A 20,279-nucleotide genomic window follows, 5' to 3' on the forward strand; every position below is an offset into this window, starting at 1 on the left:
ATGCCATGGTAGCTTATTAAAGTTAAAATTAGATGAACTCATTCATCAAAGGAAGCAATATTTCATTCATCCTATCATTGGAAGGCAATGGTCAAAGGGTTAAGAAGCTACAATGATATCGTCAAATCATACCATTGTCAGATTGCAAGTGTTGCATATTATCTTAACATCGTAATTCTATATTTTCAAGTCTGTGACATTACAATACATCAACCAACGTATGATCGTAGAAGTTTGAAAGAGGATTTCTGACCACATGATACACAGGTTGTCATAAGATTGCCAAATCATTAGATTGTAGGATTGTGAGATTGCAAGCACAATAATATAAAGTCTTTATCAATTTCATATTGATCGTTAGATTGCAGTTGATCTATGTTGGCATTTTCATGCTTTTGAAAGATGCTTGATGTTTAAGTAATGTAGGAAAATTACCATTTGACATGTAGAACCGATGGACCCACACTGCAAAGAAAACTAGAGAATTAAGTCTTTAGATCTCCGCTGTTAGGCCCCGTTTGGTTACGGGAATATCGGGTGCGAAATAGGGTTTTCAGCGCCAAAATCGGGTTATGGAAGAAAACAGTGGCGTTTGGTTCATCAAACGCATAACCTGGTTTCGGGTTTCGTCTGCCAATTTCGCTCGAAAATTGGAAGAAATTTCTTCCAAGAAATAGGTGGAAGTTGAAATGAAAACCAGGTTTTGGGTTTTTATGAATGCGTTTGAATAAATTGTCGGGTCCGCCGAATCCGCCTTAGGTTTTTGGAAGAACAAATTGGGTTTTTTGGAAGACGACGGTTGTATTTTTTTCGTGCTCTGTTGTGCGAAGGCGAGGGTTTTTGGTTTGCTGCGTTTGTTGGGCTTGTGGGTTTTCTGTGGCCGTGGTTTGCGAGGGTTTCTGGTTTGTGGGTTTTCTGTGGCCGTGGTTTCCTGTGGCCGTGGCGTGTGGCTGTGGCATTTTTTGCGATTTCTCTTCTCCACTTTGAACAGCGGCGGCGGTAAACGGTTCTCCTCTCACACCCACCTTTGCATACTGGATTTTTTTAAGTTTTTTTGGTTCATTCAAACGTAACTGTTTGTTTCAAATCTGTTTTTAAAATAGTCAATATATGTGGTAACTGTTTGTTTCAAATCTGTTTTTAAAATAGTCAATATGTGCTCACTAATAAATTCGAGTATAGTGCTGTGAGAGATCAATACCAGTGAAATGAAAAATTAAACTTTGTAACAATTTCTGGGTGTTTGTTTTAAATCTATTTAGCAAAATAGTCAATATGTGCTCACTAATAAATTCCACTATAGTGCTGTGAGAGATCAATACCAGTGAAATGAACAACCAAACTTTGTAACAATTTCTTGCCAGTAATGAGTTCTAGTATGTTGTTGTGAGAGATGAATGAAATACCATTAAATAGAGCCAAGTCATAAACTTGTGCTCACTAATAAATTCCAGTATAGTGCTGTGAGAGATCAATACCAGTGAAATGAATAACTAAACTTTCTAACTGTTTCTTGCCAGTAATGAGTTCTAGTATACTGCTGTGAGAGATGAATGCAATACCATTAAATAGAGTCAAGTCATAAACTATGTATGAATCAACTATGTATAGATCAATGTCAATCATGGCTTTTATCTATACATAATCAATATGTGCTCAATATGTGCTTAATAATGAATTCTAGTGTGTGCTCATGTGATTACCTGTATATATCATAGTGCCAATCAAGCAAAACATGGCAATCATGGCTTTTATCTATACATAGTTGACCTATACATAGTTTATCATGGTTCATATCTGTTTAGCAAAACAGTCCAATATATGTTGTAACAGTTTGTTTAGAATCTGTTTGACAAAATAGTCAATATATGCTCACTAATGACTTTCAGTATAGTGTTGTGAGAGATCAATACCAGTGAAATGAACAACTAAACTTTGTAACAGTTTCTTGCCAGTAATGAGTTCTAGTGTACTGCTGTGAGAGATGAATGCAATACCATTAAATAGAGCCAAATCATAAACTATGTATAGATCAATGGCAATCATGGCTTTTATCTATACATAATCAATATGTGCTCAATATGTGCTCAATAATGAATTCCAGTATGTGATAATGTGATTACCTGTATATATTATAGTGCCAATCATAATAGCAAAACATGGCAATCATGCTTTTATCTATACATAGTTGACCTATACATAGTTTATCATGGTTCAAATCTGTTTAGCAAAATAGTCCAATGAGTTCCAGTATAGTGATGTGAGAGATCAATGCAATACCATTAATCAAAGTGAATCATGCCAATGAAATGAACAACTAAACTATGGATATATCAAGTATGTATTGATCCATGCAAAATCATTCAACATACTTATGAGGTCATAAACTATGTATAGATAAAAGCCATGATTTCAAACTATGTATAGATCAATGCAGAAAGAAACTCTATTCCTATTGCCAACTATGTTACTTTTCATCTTCTAAAAGACGAGCCTCAATTTCAGCGGACCCGACAATTTATTAAAACACATTCATAAAAGCCCAAATTCAAGTTATAGTTTGTACATGTGTATGTGTACATACATACATGTGTGTGTATGTACGTACACACATACATACTTGTGTGTGTACGTACATGCATGCATACATACATGTGTGTGTCTACGTACATGCATGCATACATGTGTGTGTGTGTGTACATACATACATGCATACATACATACATACATTCATGTGTGTGTGTGTACATACACACATACATACATGTGTGTGTACGTACGTACATGCATACATACATGTGTGTGTGTGTGTACGTACATACATGCATACATACATGTGTGTGCACATACATATATACATACATGTGTGTATACATATAGACAAATGGAATCAATATTATGCTTTCATTGGTATAGATAGATTACATGGAGTATAATGACACATTGTAATTTGTTCTTTATGGGCTTATGATCCTCGGTAGTTGGTACTCCTTGTTGTATTTGAATAAATAATTGACTTCTTAATGCAATGAGGCTAGCAAATAATCATGTTGTATCTCGATAGGTGATAGTTGATATTTCATAACTGATAGTGTTTAAATTGTCCACATTTCAGGTCACTAATGGATCCTATGGAGAGTATAGAAGTCCAAGGAAGCATAGTTAGGAAGACCACATACACCCGCATTCTCACAATTCTTTTTGCTTTTGTTGGCATAGCCAAAGTACTGGTAGCCCGAGAAGGTAGTCAAATGGGTAAACGAATAAGAAAAGGAAATTTCTTTTGTAGAGACATTATTCATTCGAATGAGGTGGATTGTCATGATCAGATTCGGATGAGTAGGGCAGCCTTCTTTTCTCTAGCTCATATTCTGAGGCTGAAAGGAAGCTTGAGAGATACGATCCACTTGAAGTTAGAGGAACAACTAGTGATGTTCCTCCACACCCTTGGGCACAATCTAAGGAACCGCAAGATTGCCCATAACTTTGGGCACTCAGGAGAGACAGTCAGTCGGTACTTCCACAAGGTTTTGATGGCTATCTTAGCCCTTCATAGAGATTACTTCATACCACCTAGTCCAGGCACTCCTCCTGAAATTAGTGGGAAGGATCGTTTTGAACCATTCTTCAAGGTAAATCACACATTATTACAAGTTTATTGTCTAGAATGTTGTCCTTATCTTATTATTACTTGAGCATACATTTGATCAGTGTATCATATCCCACAGGATTGCATTGGAGCCATCGACAGTACCCATATTCCAGTGCGAGTTGATGTCGACATACAGGGTAAATATCGTGATAGAAAAGGGAACCTATCACAAAATGTTATGGGTGTCTGCTCCTTTGATTGTAAGTTTCAGTATTGCCTTGCTGGTTGGGAAGGCTCTACTACAGATAGCCGTGTTCTAGCCTCAGCTCTATCCAGATCAGATCCACTTGTAGTTCCCCCTGGTAAGCCAAATCACATTTTAATATACTCAAGGTTATGCTAAATGGTTCAAGTATTGACAATATACTTTCTTTGTATAGGAAAATATTATCTCGTGGATGCTGGATATCCAAATGCACCTGGATTTCTCGCTCCTTATCGGTGTACACGCTACCACTTGAAAGAGTGGTCAAGAGAAACCCCAATAAACTCTGCACATGAGTTGTTCAACCATCGACACTCCTCTCTTAGAAATGCAGTAGAACGTACATTTGGTATTCTGAAGCAGCGTTTTCCAATCTTAAGACATGCAACGTCTTATGATATCATGACACAATCCTATATTGTTTTAGCATGTTGCATACTTCACAATTTCATTACAATAGAGGATGGCCTTCCATCGGAAGAAGCTATTGAAGAGGAAGATGATCGTGATGGGATAGAGGTGCCACTACTTGAGACATATGGGTTGTCTCAGGAGGATAGAAATGAGTGGGCCCAATTTCGAGAAGATATAGCAAATAGGATGTGGGAAGATTATAGATCTCGAGAATAAATGATTTATTAGAAGGCAATGTGCTTTATATGATTAAATTGATGTATGCATATACAATGATGGTGTTTGATTTCGTTATTCTGATATCAGTCTTTGCTACATTCTAATTAAATAAAAAGAACATTAACTTTCAATTTCACACCTACATTATGTACAAAAATTGTTGATCATATCTGCAATACACAATTCAACTTGAAATATAGATTACATTGATTTAAATGCAAGAAAGCACAATTATTATACATCTTTGCATTGAGAAAGTACAATAACATGCTTCATAATGGGGCTCATGACTATTTACTTGCCATTGATATCACCATTTTGTCTTACTGGTAGTTTTTTTGATGTTGATGTGTTATCATCAATTATTGCTTAAAATGTGTATCATCTTCAGTTAAATTCTTTCAAGTTTATTAAATGTTAGCCTCATTGCATTAGGATGTATTAAAAAATGATATTTAAAGTTTATCATCTTCAATTTTAAATGAAATACAGCAAGGAGTACCAAATGATGAAGATCATAAGCCCACTAGTAAGAAGAGAACAACGAATTCGTTGAAAATCCTATTTTTCTGATGTTACTGCTTGCTGCATTCTATTTAAATTTAAAGAGCAATAACTTTCAATTTCAGTCGTATGATTACTTTAAATCGTAATACGTTTACCTATTCAATATGTTAGCCTTGTTCCATTATGACGTATTACAAATTGATAGTTAAAGATTTTCTATTTCAAATTTAAATGAAATACAGGAAGGAGTACACAATGGCATATACCGAGCTCATGATGAGCATGGATGGATCTGATCATGTGAAATAGATGTGTTCTCCCATTACTTTGAGTGATATAGATGGATCCCTCGCTGTGAGCAACAAATCTTCTTCTTCAAAGAAGAAAATGTGGACAAAATCGATGGAACGCAAGTTTTTAGACTTGCTCCTTGAACAAGTCCATCTCGGACGGAAAGGTGAAGGTGGGTTTAAAAAAGAGGCATGGACTGCGATAGAGAGGACATTCAATTCAGCGATGAACTCGAATCTGTCACAAGATCATTTTAAGAATAAGTTAAAAACATGGAAAGTAGGATATAAAGTAATGAAGGACTTGAAAAATATAAGTGGGTTAGCTTGGAATGAAGAAACTCAAACTGTGGATGCTGAAGATTCAGTGTGGGATGACCTTTTGAAGGTAGGATCATCTTTGTACTCTTTTCATTGAAGAAATTTTTCCTTCTTATTTTAATAATGAAAAACTTACAACCTAATCCATCTATTAATGCTTATATGTAGAGGAGAGAATTCAAAAATGCAAAAATGTATAAGAGGTCACCTTTCCAATATTTCAATGAGTTGGCTGTAATTGTTGGTAATGACATTGCTGAAGGGTTCGCATCTACAACACCCCTTGATGCTGAAGAAGGGCACCCTATGAACGATGCATTTAATGTGCTTGATGAGGATGATACCAATTGTGGTACACCTCTTGACAGCCAACCAGATATTGATGAAGAGTTATATCATTCCAATCAGTCGAGTGCAAGTGCTAGAGGGACTCCTCCACCATCATCATCAAGGAGGGGAAAGAGGAAGAAGACATCTTTGGCTGCATCATTGGATGTGATATGCGAAACTATGAAGGAACTGAAAGATGGCCTCATTAAGCCTCAGATTGTAAAAGTGGATAAATCTAAAGATGATAATATTTTGACTGCTGCATATATTGCTCTCAAAGCTGTCCCTGAACTGAGTCGAGCAATTTTCGTGAAAGCACATGATACCTTCGTGCTTCAACGTGAAAGAGCCAAAGGGTTCTTGATGATGGATGAGGTGGAGAGAGTGGAGTGGATTGCAATGAAATTTGGTACCATTTAGCTATTTCAGCTACTGACTGGATTGCAATGACTTATGCTGCATGATTACTCTATTCAATGGTTTTGCATTAATCTCTAATAGCACTAAACTAAAACTATATTAATCTCACATCACTATATTGGAACTCATTATTGAGCACATTTTGACTATTTAATTAGTGATCTCTCACAGCACTATACTGGAAGTCATTAGTGAGCATATATTTACTATTTTGTTAAACAGATTCTAAACAAATTGTTACAGCATGTATTGGACTGTTTTGCTAAACAGATTTGAACCCTGATAAATTATGTATAGATAAAACCTATGATTGTCATTGATCTTCCATGTATCCATACATAGTTTATGTGTTGGCTGTGTTTAATGGTATTGCATTGATTTGTACATAGTTTATGACGTCATAAGTATGTTGAATGATTTTGCATGGATCTATACATACTTGATATATCTATAGTTTAGTTGTTCATTTCATTGGCATGATTCACTTTGATTAATGGTATTGCATTGATCTCTCACAACACTATACTGGAAGTCATTAGTGAGCATATATTTACTATTTTGTTAAACAAATTCTAAAAAAACTGTTACAGCATGTATTGGATGTTAGAGTAAATAATTAATATTTAATTATTTATTCTATTGCTTAAGTTTACTTAGGTCATGCATTTATTTAATATTTCATATTTAATGCATGTTGTGACAACACGGGAGTTTGTTCCCTTCTAGTTGTCACACTTATCTTCTAGCTTGTTCTACAAGCTTCCATGAGCTCTTTATATTCGGGCTCTCTCTCATTGTAAAATATAATATTGAAAGCCATTTTCTTATTGTAAATACATTTCTTATTGTGTTTGCATTTTTGGCTCTCATGTCCGTTTAGGGTTTTTGCCCGTGCTCCATGCTCCTCCCCTTCTATGGCTTCTCTTTGACAGGTTCGCATGCAGGTGATCTTGGCGTCTTCGGAGTTGGCTTTCCTCAACTCTAACATGGTATCAGAGCCTTCCTGCTGCTGCTTCATTGAAGAAATTGTGAAGCCGTGATTTGAAGTCACAAACCCTAGTTTGTTTGTGCATTTTTTCTTCAAATCAGGGGATCAGCAATTTTTGGAGCACTTTCAGCCCAAACGGACATCACCATTGGATCCGGAAGGCCGTTTGCAGTCAGGATTCATATAAAGCTTTTCGTTTTTGGAGATAGGGCAATTTTGGCAATTTTTTGAGGATCCCGAGTTCACTGCCGTACGGATCGTACGGACGCAGCGCGGATTTTTTTTAAAAAAAATTTATTTCGGGCGCCGCCGCCGCGCCGCCCGCGCTCTGCCGCAGCTCCGCCGCTGCCCGGCCTCCTCCCGGCCGCCGCTCGTCCGCCGCCCTGTGGCCGCCTCCGCCCGCCAGCTGTACAGCTCCAGTCAGCGCCAACTCTGCAGCCCGTCAGGATTCTGTGGCCACTGCGGGGGTGACACGTGGCATGGGCGCCACGTGGCACCTTGCCACGTGGACCCGCCACGTCACCCCTGCCACGTCAGCTGCCACGTGGCACTCTTTTTTGCTGCGACGGCTGACGGGCCGTCAATTTAAATCGCAGGATCTGCTGACGTCAGCATGACGTCATCCCTATGTCATCAACCTTGCTTGCACTCTCCTTCAAGTTCTCTTTTGGACCTACTTGTGGTTTTTTGGCCATAACTCTTGCATACGGAGGTATTTTTCCGATCCGAAAGAAGCGCCAGAAAGCTGGTTCCGAGACGGAGATTTTGGTGTAGGTATTTTTAGGTTTTGATGCTTTTTTATTGCCTATTTTTTCTGTTGAAGTCCAAAGTCCTATTTTTGACTCCGGCATGCATATCTTTTGCGTCCCATGTCTGTTTTTGGAAAACTTTATATTTCTGGAAAGCTGGTTCTGTGTACTTTTCAGAACTGTCATCTTTTTTCCTCACTTTTGGCCTCTTCTCTTTCTATCATAGTTTTGGCATTTTTGCTCTATGGTGGATATTTTGAGTGTTTTAGGCCCGAGGATCGTTTTCCTGGCATGGTTTGCTTTCTTTTCGGCTGTACTTTCTTTTGGTTCAACTCTTTTTCAGTTCTGATCATTGTAGCTATCCTTTTGAAGCACTTTTTCATTTTTGCACTGAGATAAATTGTCACTTTTGCATTCTGGGAGTCAGGTGTACTTGCACTATTTCATAAAGCACCATGGGGGGGATTATTTGTTTGCTATTTTAGGCATTCTCCCTTTGTCAAGTGAGTGTCCCTTCCACGACATTAGCCCATGCAGAGTCAGTTAGACCGTGTCTTTATCGGTGTCTGTACTTCTTTTCCTCTCTCCTTGTTCTTGGTTCGTTTGCAGAAGATTTTGGCTCACCTTCTCAGTTACCTGTCATCACACCCCGTCTGCATTAAGGGGGGATTATGCTGTGTTCTAATGCATCCATGGTTCGATGGTTCGATAGTGTGAACTATGTATTTAGTGGTTGATCCTACATACAAGGCGATTGCAGTGGCTGGCTACCTATGCATTTCGGTGAGATGGATCATCTACCATATAGACATGCTCGGTTCGTGCCTTCTTCTTCCATGGAGGTTTCTTCAGATCAGCAGTTTGACAGTTTTGCGACTTCTTCATGCTTCAATGATGCTGCTTCTTCATGATCACTCATTGTTCCTGTTTTAGGGGACATTTTCCCTAGTTGGAGACTTCTTCAGTTCTTCACTGGGTTCTTACCTCTTTTTAGGGGAGGGTTTTTCCCATGTGGTTTTCTCTCTTTCCCTGCTTACAGAGGTTTCATCTTCTTGCATTGTACTTGGGTACCTAAAATGGCCTCGTTGCCGGGACCCATTATGCATTTCATCTTAGCTTTGTGAGCTTAAGGCATTTCCCTAAGTTGCACTTAAGGGGGGGTGTTAGAGTAAATAATTAATATTTAATTATTTATTCTATTGCTTAAGTTTACTTAGGTCATGCATTTATTTAATATTTCATATTTAATGCATGTTGTGACAACACGGGAGTTTGTTCCCTTCTAGTTGTCACACTTATCTTCTAGCTTGTTCTACAAGCTTCCATGAGCTCTTTATATTCGGGCTCTCTCTCATTGTAAAATATAATATTGAAAGCCATTTTCTTATTGTAAATACATTTCTTATTGTGTTTGCATTTTTGGCTCTCATGTCCATTTAGGGTTTTTTCCCGTGCTCCATGCTCCTCCCCTTCTATGGCTTCTCTTTGACAGGTTCGCATGCAGGTGATCTTGGCGTCTTCGGAGTTGGCTTTCCTCAACTCCAACATTGGACTGTTTTGCTAAATAGATTTGAACCATGATAAATTATGTATATGCAACTATGTATAGATAAAAGTCATGATTGTCATTCATCTTCCATGTATCCATACATAGTTTATGAGTTGGCTGTGTTTAATGGTATTGCATTGATTTGTACATAGTTTATGACGTCATAAGTATGTTGAGTGATTTTGCATGGATCTATACATACTTGATATATCCATAGTTTAGTTGTTCATTTCATTGGCACGATTCACTTTGATTAATGGTATTGCATTGATCTCTCACAGCACTATACTGGAAGTCATTAGTGAGCATATATTTACTATTTTGTTAAACAAATTCTAAACAAACTGTTACAGCATGTATTGGATTGTTTTGCTAAACAGATTTGAACCATGATAAATTATGTATATGTCAACTATGTATAGATAAAAGCCATGATTGTCATTGATCTTTCATGTATCCATACATAGTTTATGAGTTGGTTGTGTTTAATGGTATTGCATTGATTTGTACATAGTTTACGACGTCATAAGTATGTTGAATGATTTTGCATGGATCTATACATACTTTATATATCTATAGTTTAGTTGTTCATTTCATTGGCATGATTCACTTTGATTAATGGTATTGCATTGACCTCTCACAGCACTATACTAGAAGTCATTAGTGAGCATATATTTACTATTTTGTTAAATAGATTCTAAACAAACTGTTACAACATGTATTGGATTGTTTTGCTAAACAGATTTGAACCATGATAAACTATGTATATGTCAACTATGTATAGATAAAAGTCATGATTGCCATTGATCTTCCATGTATCCATACATAGTTTATGAGTTGATTGCGTTTAATGGTATTGCATTGATCTGTACATAGTTTATGACATCATAAGTATGTTGAATGATTTTACATGGATCTATACATACTTGATATATCCATAGTTTAGTTGTTCATTTCATTGGCATGATTCACTTTGATTAATGGTATTGCATTGATCTCTCACAACACTATACTGGAAGTCATTAGTGAGCATATATTTACTATTTTGTTAAACAGATTCTAAATAAACTGTTATAGCATATATTGGACTGTTTTGCTAAACAGATTTGAACCATGATAAACTATGTATAGGTCAACTATGTATAGATAAAAGCATAATTGCCATATTTTGCTATTATGATTGGCATTATGATATATACAAGTAATCACGTGAGCACATACTGGAATTCATTATTGAGTACATATTGACTATTTTGCTAAACAGATTTGACACAAACAGCCAGACACTGTTACAAAGTTTAATTGTTCATTTCACTGGTATTGATCTCTCATAGCACCATACTAGAATTTATTAGTGAGCACATATTGACTATTTTGCTAAATAGATTTGAAACAAATAGTTACCACATCTATTGACTATGCTAAGCAAATAGCAGATACAAATAGAACTATGATAAACTATGTATAGGTCAGCTATGTATAGATAAAAGCTAGTGATATACTTGTAAATTTCATTATTGAGCACATATTGAGCACATATTGATTATGTCTAGATAAAAGCCATGATTGCCATTGATCTATACATAGCTTATGAATTGGCTCTATTTATATGGTATTGCATTCATCTCTCACAGCACTATACTAGAACTCATTACTGGCAAGAAACTATTACAAAGTTTAGTTGTCCATTTCAGTGGTATTGATCTGTCACAGCACTATATTGGCATTCATTAGTGAGCACATATTGACTATTTTGCTAAACAGATATGAAACAAACAATATGTATGTACACACATGTATGTATGTACGTACATATGTATGTATTATGTGCATATGTATGTACACACATGTATGTACACATGTATACATACTTGATCTATGCATTGCATTGATCTCTCACAACACTATACTGGAACTCATTACTGAGCACATTTTTACTATTTTGCTAAGCATGTATGTATGTATATGCGTATGTATGTATGTACACACATGTATGTACGTATGCATGTATGTATGTGCATATGTATGTACACACATGTATGTACGTATGTATACAAACTTGATCTATGCATAGTTTAGTCATCCATTTTATTGACATGATTGGCATTGGTCAATATGCAGGATAGTTGTTCATTTCATTGGCATTCGCACGATTGGCATGTGAAGTCATTCCAGATGGTTAATTGGCTTTGTGTAATGCTATTGCATTGATCTGTCACAACACTATATTGAAAATCATTACTGAGCACTTTTTTTCTATTTTGCTAAGCATGTATGTATGTATGTGTGTATGTATGTGCGTATGTATGTATGTAGGTGCGTATGTATGTACACATGTATGTACATGTGTATGTATGTATGTATGTGCGTATATATGTATGTCTGTGCATATGTATGTTCACGCATGTATGTACGTATGTATACATACTTGATATATGCATAGTTTAGTCATTCATTTCATTGACATGATTGGCATTGGTCAGTACATAGTTTAGTTGTTCATTTCATTGGCATTCACACGATTGGCATGTGAAATAATTCCAGAGGGTTAGTTGGCTTTGTTTAATGGTATTGCATTGATCTCTCACAACACGTAGTTTATGATCTCGTAAACGTTTGGTATAGTTGTTCATTGCATTGTTAATTAGAGTTATATTTGAACCATACATACGTGGAATACACAAGGAGTGGCAAATGATGAATGCTCAATTGTAGAACTTGAAAGCATATAGAAATGTGATTTGCTAGATGATTGTATAGTTCATGATTCTGTCCTATGTTATATCTATAGTCCTAATTTTCTTGCATATGTTTTTATTTTTTTGTCTTTTTGTCCCTATTTGATTTCCTATGTATGTTTTCGTTGACAAGATTATCAAAAGTATTGAGGATTTTTGGTAGATGATTGTACAGTCATGATTATGTCCCATGTTATATGTATATTCCTAATTTGCTTGGATATTTTTTAAATTTCTTATTTTTTTTTCCACAGTTTGGTTTCCTATGTACGTGCTTCTTGACAAGATTGTCAACGGTATTGATAAAGTGTCTTTCTCTTGTATTTTTTTATTGCTCTTGATTTGCTAATATTGCAAGACCACACATGCTGATAAAAAATGAGCTATCGGATGATTGTTTACTGTGTTTGTAAATGATCAATATTTCTGATGCCACTCCTTGGTGTATTCCATTAAAAAAATAGTCAGGTTTTAATTTTTCAAGCATGTTTAGTTCATATATGCAGGATTGACCATCTAACAACACAAACAGTAATGGGGAAGATTGAGCAGCATGAGAGGTTTGCCGTCAAATGTGGGGCATAAGGGCATACATCGTGGATTTCTCAGTGTTTTCGTATGTAACGGTGTGTCGTCGAATGTGGGGCATAAAAGCATACATCGTGGATTTCTCAGTGTTTTCGTGTTTAACGGTGTGTTTTCACACCACCATCAAATCATGGATATTGTTCTATCAAGTTAGCAAGTTTTCATATTGTAGTAATTATGTGAAATTCATTATTAGAATTTCATGATGTTAAAATATGATTTATATGATTAATGATTTTCATGATCTTTTTTTAAAAATTGCATGTAAAATCTATGTTGCCAAAATTCCACATTTTTTAAGAGCAATTATTAACAAAGCATCATTTTTCTTGTTAAAGTTATCATCAAATGTTTAATGTATGTGAATGTAAAATGGTATATTTTTTCCTATATAATATTTCACGTAAAATTTAGTTGCATATTTTGTTGAATAATTAACTAACTTAATAAATTTATTAAAAGGGAGAGATACATAGAGGGGCAGAGAGTGCGGGATAAGAAGGGGGGACGGAGGGACAGAGGGAGAGAGTGAGAGAGAGAGAGAGGAGCTTGTGTGTTCCTGCATCTGTAGAAAGGTGTCTGTTGATGTGTGTTTTATGACTCACCAAACAGTAGAATGAAATACTGAAATATCTTATCCTCTCTTGAATATATATCTGTCTATGACCTCATCAAGATCTTCAAATGTCTCCTCCCCAATTGAAAGTATTTTCCAAGTCGAAGATAGCTAGCAAAATCCTTTTGGTCTTTTCCTCCCTCCACAATATCCTTGTGTGCATGAACTCCATTGAAAATGTTCAGTGTTAGAATCAAGTGAGTAGGCCCTTTCAAGCATGGACGGATAATACTCTCCCCTAGCTCTTTATCTGTTAGGAACTTAATGGTTTTATTCTCTTGTTCACTTCGTGAAATGGAATCCTCTTCCGCAAAATATGGATCCTTAACCTCCTTATCCTTATCCTATGCACCTTGATAGTTATCATTCTTTAGTGAACTCTCTTTGCAAGTTAACTCAACTATGTACTTCACTTTTGTCATAGTTTTCACCCAACAGGTAAGGATGTTGCCTTCTGCAATTTTTTCTGAAGGATCTATATCTAGATCATCAGAAAGCTCCTCTTTCAATATTATTCATGTCAAGCTTGATTCCAGATCACAAATTATACGATGATTTTGGACTCTACGGGGACAATTTTTTCCATTAACAGGGTCTCTTCATTTTCTCCAGTCAGCAGATAAAATTCCTCATCCTGGGATGGCTCTTTATATGGTGATCTCAAATCCTGAAATCCATGTAACAATTCACTCTTTATGTCAGCAAGGGTTTTCTGCTTTTTATTGGATGTCCATTGCTCCACACTTCTAGCATATTCATCAATATCAAGGGCATTTAACAGATTAGGATATTTTTGACATGCTCAACAACCATTTCTTGTGTTTCCTCATCCATATCATCTATATCATGTCTAGCTTCTTCACAATATATGTCCTTAGCCATTTTCTTGGCAAATTCATATGAATTTGGATGAATTCTAGTATCATCCAATGGATCCATAACATGGTTTTCGGATGCTGCTTGTCCATTCCCTCTAACCCTTAAAAAAACCAATAGCATTTATAAAGACAAGTGGCTTCATAGCCTCTACAGTTGGTTGTTGTAACTATTACCTGCTCAACAGCTTCATACATTTCATTTGGAGTAAGGAAATGTTTCAGTGAATGAAGCTTCAATGATAATATTTCTTTGCCAAGACTATATAATGTTGCAACCATGGCCAATGGATTCTAAAGATACCGACCAAGAGCCACAACACGCCTCACAATCCCTCTCTGTGTCGGCAACTAGTCTTAAGAGATGCGAGAATTCTCATATAGTGTAGGCAATAATTCATCTGCATAAACAACATTTATTGTGTCCAATCCTTCTGCCAAATCACGTGGATGAACACAAACACAGGGAGGGATAGAGAGAGGACACAAACACACATATTTAGCGGCTAAGTCACAAGGTTCAAGTTTCAATTCGAGTTCGACAATTATGAAGTTCGGATGAACTTGACAATAAATTCAATTCGACGATAAATTTGTCTTACACAATTTTTCAAAAATATATAATATATATGATCACAATTTCCAACAATGGGACAAAAAAAACTTCGTACAAATGATTGCATGTATGATTATTTTTTACTTTTCTTTGCTAATAAATAGAATTAAAATAAAAAATAATAATCATTTTATTTATTATTGACTAACAAAATAAAACTGTGAATATTCAAGAATAAAAAATAATAATAATGTAGTCTAATTATAAATAAATTAAATCATAAATATTAATACTTTACTCATTTTAATCCTTGTGTTTCACTAATTAAATAAGATTAAAAAAATTTACATCAAATTCCAATTCCAATTAGAAAATGAACAACCAAACGCAACAAAAAGATATTCCTAGTCATATTCTGTTCCAATTCCAATTTCTAAATTGGCAACCAAACGCAGAATATGGATTTGAAAATTCATCTTCCGTGTCAACCAAACGGTCCAACTATCTTCCTAAAATACATAACCAGGTTTTCGAAAACCTGGTTATCAGATAACCTGGTTATGAGGAAAATTCATCTTCCCCAACCAAACGGGGCCTTAGATCTTTGAAATCGATGATCATCGCATCATTGTGGGCAAGTTAAAGTAAGCCAAGGTTAAGGCTACGATGCAAAAAAAGGCATGTGAATCACATAGTCTCAAGTATTAAAAGGTAACCTCTGGTTATGGTTGAGACTAAATGAAATAAAGGAATCACACAATTACATGGTTAAAATCATAAATTTTGATTAAGGATGTGAAATTGTGAGAGCAGTCATTGCATAATTGCAGGTTAGAAGTGAAAGTTAAATTTAATGTTGAGATATTATGATCATAGTTAATGAGTGGTTATCACCAAGTCGTCGTAGTTAGTGAAAAAAAGATATGCTAAGTTGCAAGCTGACACAAAAGGTTAAAATTAATCGCATCATCACGTCGAAGGAAAGCATCAAATGAATGGTAGTTGCAAACATGCAACATGGAATAGATATGAATGGAAAGGAAAGTGGATCTCAGCCAATAGATCTTCGAAAATCAACGACACTCGTATTCTCGCTTTCCAGAAATGACTGAAGATTAACCAATGTGGGAATACGACAGCTTGACAGGTGTCTATAAAGGGACCCACAAAGGAAAGTGTGAAGGAAGAAGTAAAAGGGGTTTATAAAGATTTATTCTAGACTGTTGATTTGAGATCAACAATGGAAATTTGAAGTTACAGTGACCGTTGTATTATGAATTATACAGGCTTGGCGTGAAACAACAAAAGAGGAAGAAAAAAAAAATTCAAGAGGATTCCTAAGATTGCATGAAGCTGAATAATTGTTGCATATTTTCAGAAGCACCATGGATTCAAAATCATTGATGGAGAAGATGCCACATGTTCATATCACTCGATAATTTCATATTTTATTTCCTTTTATTTTTTTTGACTATTGCTCTATTGAGCTGAAGGATAACATTAAACTATAAATGTAACCTCATTTGACAATACAAAGGTTGGCAAACTCGATGGTGAATTGGTCTGTAATTCCATTTACCTTATTTGCTTGTCATGTTTTGTTGCCCATGCATAGATTGGTTCTGCATTAAGAGTTGAAAGATAATCATATGTGATTCTGTGTTAACCATATGGATTCCATTTCATTTTGGTAACTCCAACAAAGGTGATTCCACTTACTTTCTTTATATGTGGTTTTGTTTCCTCTCTTGCTGGTTTCATAACATGTTAGATAGTTTCATTGGGAAATGAAAGACAAATGTGTATGAATCTATTAGTTGTTGGTTGGATTCCATTTCATTCAAGACTAATAGTGAAAGCAATTCCATTTTCCCTCATGTGCATATCTCTTCATTCCTCTTCTGCATTTAGATGGTTAATTTGCATTTAGAATAGAAGTAAGTGTTAGAAATATCAAGATAATCTACTACTATCATTCCATTAGGTGTGATAGGTTATTCAAATCTATTTTGCCTGAATTGTTTGTGTCTACAAATAATTTGGTTATCCTTTACTGTTCTTAGGTTAAGAGCTTATAATGTCAAAACTTATGATCTCATAAAAACATATTCATTGCAAATCATAAGGGAGTTGTACCTAGTAATTTAGAGGTTAGTGATAGAAGACATACACTGACCCATTTGTTGGTAAACATCCTTTTGTCTCTCCAAAACATTGGGTATCAAAGCTAGTCAGGTTATAAAATCTAATAGGAGGACAAACTGTCAACCAACAAAGTTAATTTGGCGTCTCTTTGTTCCCTAGACCATCAATTCTAGTGGATGTCATTAAAATTCCTTCATTGTTCATTCATTCATTCTAGTTCTAGTCATTTTACCCTACGACATGGTTATTACACAAGAGTACAACCTTTATACTTCAACAACTTCAGATTTTACATTTATTGTTGATGAATTCCCTTTGAATTCCTTACTATAGTGTTGATTTGAATGATGTATCAACTAGAGATAACCACAAAACATGGTTGTACAAAGTTTTTGATAAAAATTTAATGATACATTAAGAAGTTCTACCCTAACAAAATAGACCACAAATAGCTCATCATCGATGACGAATTGGACGTATTTTATTCTTCTAATTTAAGTATTATCTTAGTGAATAATTTTTGTTTGCTCTCAAAATTCAAATAATTATTAGATGATAATGGATTCATACCAAACAAGTTTAGATAGAAGACAATTGTAATAATCAAGGAAAATGCATACCAAGTCAACTAGTAGCTTGGAAAAAATGAATGGGAGACAACAAAGAATTTGAATTATAAGGGTTAGAATTTTTTGGTGCAATCTATGTTGCATCGTAAGGTTATAGTGAATGCTAATATCAAAGCAACAATAGTGTTAGAAATTGGGGGCAATAGTAGTTTTAATAAATCAGTAAGGATGTAGGAATATTTTGATATATATGTAAGATAAGGTTAAGTACACATGGATAAGTGTAAATGGACAAGGATGGTAGATAATGGAGTAAGTCCAATTTATACAAGATTGTGCAATTTGTTGTCATATGATTCATCTTGGAATAAGCATAAAAACTGACTAATTTTTTTTATACATTTTCAATTATTATAGTATTATTTGATATTATACCTATAAGAATTGAAGATTGGTTCAAATGTCCTAAGATCGCTTGTAAAATAAGATATCACGAAAAAAAAAACTTTGATTGATATTATGATGGAATATGTAATATCTAGCCTTGCTTATATAATCAAGGTGAGGTAAAATTTCATAAGACCGTGACATGTATTTTAATCCAATGACATGAAACAACTTAACATAGCACGAATTGAATGACCTAGTTCAACATGTAAATGAAATAAGATAAAATCTCACCAAACTAATACTTTTAGAAAGTAAATAGTATCTGCCAGCTAAACTAGTTAAATAAAATACCCTACGAGAATAGAATAAAGTAGAATACACATCTGCTAGCATGCTTATCAAGGAGAAGAAAATAGACTAGTTTTTGTGGAAAAAAAGCCAAATCAAAGCCTTGAGATAGTTCTTTAATCAAATTTCATTGTGATGAATGTGTGGCGTTCAATACTCATTCTGGATCATCTAGAGAGCTTTTCTGCAATTCCCTTTGCACATTCTCATCTGTTAAAGATCCATCCAAGTCTCCCATGTCTCCATCAAAATCAGCCACAGGAGAAGGTTTATCATTGATAGCGAATGCAACAAGAACAAACAAAAGTGGATAGGTGATTGTGGTAAGACCCCAATTGATTACCAGCTCTGCCAATGGAGAAGTCTTATGTGCATCAACCTGCCAAGCAACAGCTGCTCCTGCACTCTGCACACCTTTGTAGAATCCACTATATCTACTTAGAGTCTGAGAGCCATCACTAAGACCTCCAATCATCCAGTACACCAAACTTTGGAATATGGCATCCAAAAGTCCATATGAGAAGTAGAGGACAAATGGGCCTCCATAAGATGCCCCTGAGTTCTTGAAATCAAGATTAGGCTTTTTCCCATTGTACTTCAGCTGATTGGCAAGCCCACCTACCCATATGGCTGTTCCAAGCAAGGCAACTATAGTCACACCCATGTACCCTCTTCTCTTCCTGCTATGGGAACCATAGTCAAGGATATACCCAATCCCCACTGATCCCAACATCTGTGCACCCCAATAAAACACATTATTGAATCCCCTAGTCCTCAATGAGAACAATTGGCCATTGACATGGTTGAATTGGTAAGCGTAGAAGAAGTTGCTAGCCCAAGAGGCAGGGAACAGCAGCATCATCTTCCAATTCAAGAAGAGTTTGAGTATTTCAAGCAACTCAGTTGTGGGATTGGAATACTTCATAATGCTCACTCTCGTTCCATCATCCCTTACCACTTTATGAGGTGGAAGGAGGGTGAAAGTCAGAAGGGCACCAATGCCCATGAAGCACATGAATCCAATGTATGTTCCATCATTCACACTCCCTGCAGTCTTGTGGTAATTTGAAATGAATGGAATGAAACCTCCAATGACACCTCCAAGATTGAAAATGCTCCAAAAGAGGGCGATGTACCTGCCCTTCTTGTCCTCCGTAGGGTATGATGTCATGATGGCACCCTGCCCTGCCCAAAGAAGCCCTGCCCCAATGCCCAAAATTGCTCCTGCTATTATAGCAAACAGTTGGTGCTGATAGTGATTGTAGTAGAGAAATGAACCAGCATAGAGGACATATGTGGAGCAGCCCATGAATAAGGTGAGGCGAGTGCCGAGTACGTTGTAAATTCCTCCACCCAAAATGCCAAACACTGCAAATGTTGTGTAGAGAGCAGTGTTTGCATTGTTGGCTGCCTCAGCATTCACCTGCCCTCCGCCTCCCATTCCAGAGAGAGCATTGAACATGCCAGGGCAACAAAAACACACAAAGCCAATGAGGATCACTTGAACAACGGGAGAATTGTAGCGAATCCCTTTGGAAGGACTCCCTTCCTCTGCTTGCGCTTCGTTATCTATACCCATGGCTGATATCAATCTGTTTTTTGCAAGAATTGATAATTATCTACAGTTTTATTGGGGGATTTGTGAGCAGAATAATTACAAAGAAGGCAAAGAAGGCAAATATTCCTAGGCATTTGCCTTGCAACCAGCAAGAGAGGAATTTCCAAACTGGCTAGCAATGGGATACTTTGAATTTCCACATTGGTTAATATGAATCCTGTCTTCCCTATACAGCTATTTATATTTTGAGTT

At 35.9% G+C, this 20,279-nt stretch overlaps 1 pseudogene; it reads right to left on the bottom strand.

Annotated features, from left to right (window-relative positions):
* Window positions 1-18,626: 18,626 nt before the first annotated feature.
* On the bottom strand, window positions 18,627-20,054 carry LOC149565226 (UNC93-like protein 1 pseudogene; annotated as a pseudogene).
* Window positions 20,055-20,279: the final 225 nt, after the last annotated feature.

The sequence above is a fragment of the Cupressus sempervirens genome, chromosome 3 (assembly GCF_028749045.1).
Source record: "Cupressus sempervirens isolate cs-2001-9-10 chromosome 3, ASM2874904v1, whole genome shotgun sequence".
Classification (NCBI taxonomy): Eukaryota; Viridiplantae; Streptophyta; class Pinopsida; order Cupressales; family Cupressaceae; genus Cupressus; species Cupressus sempervirens.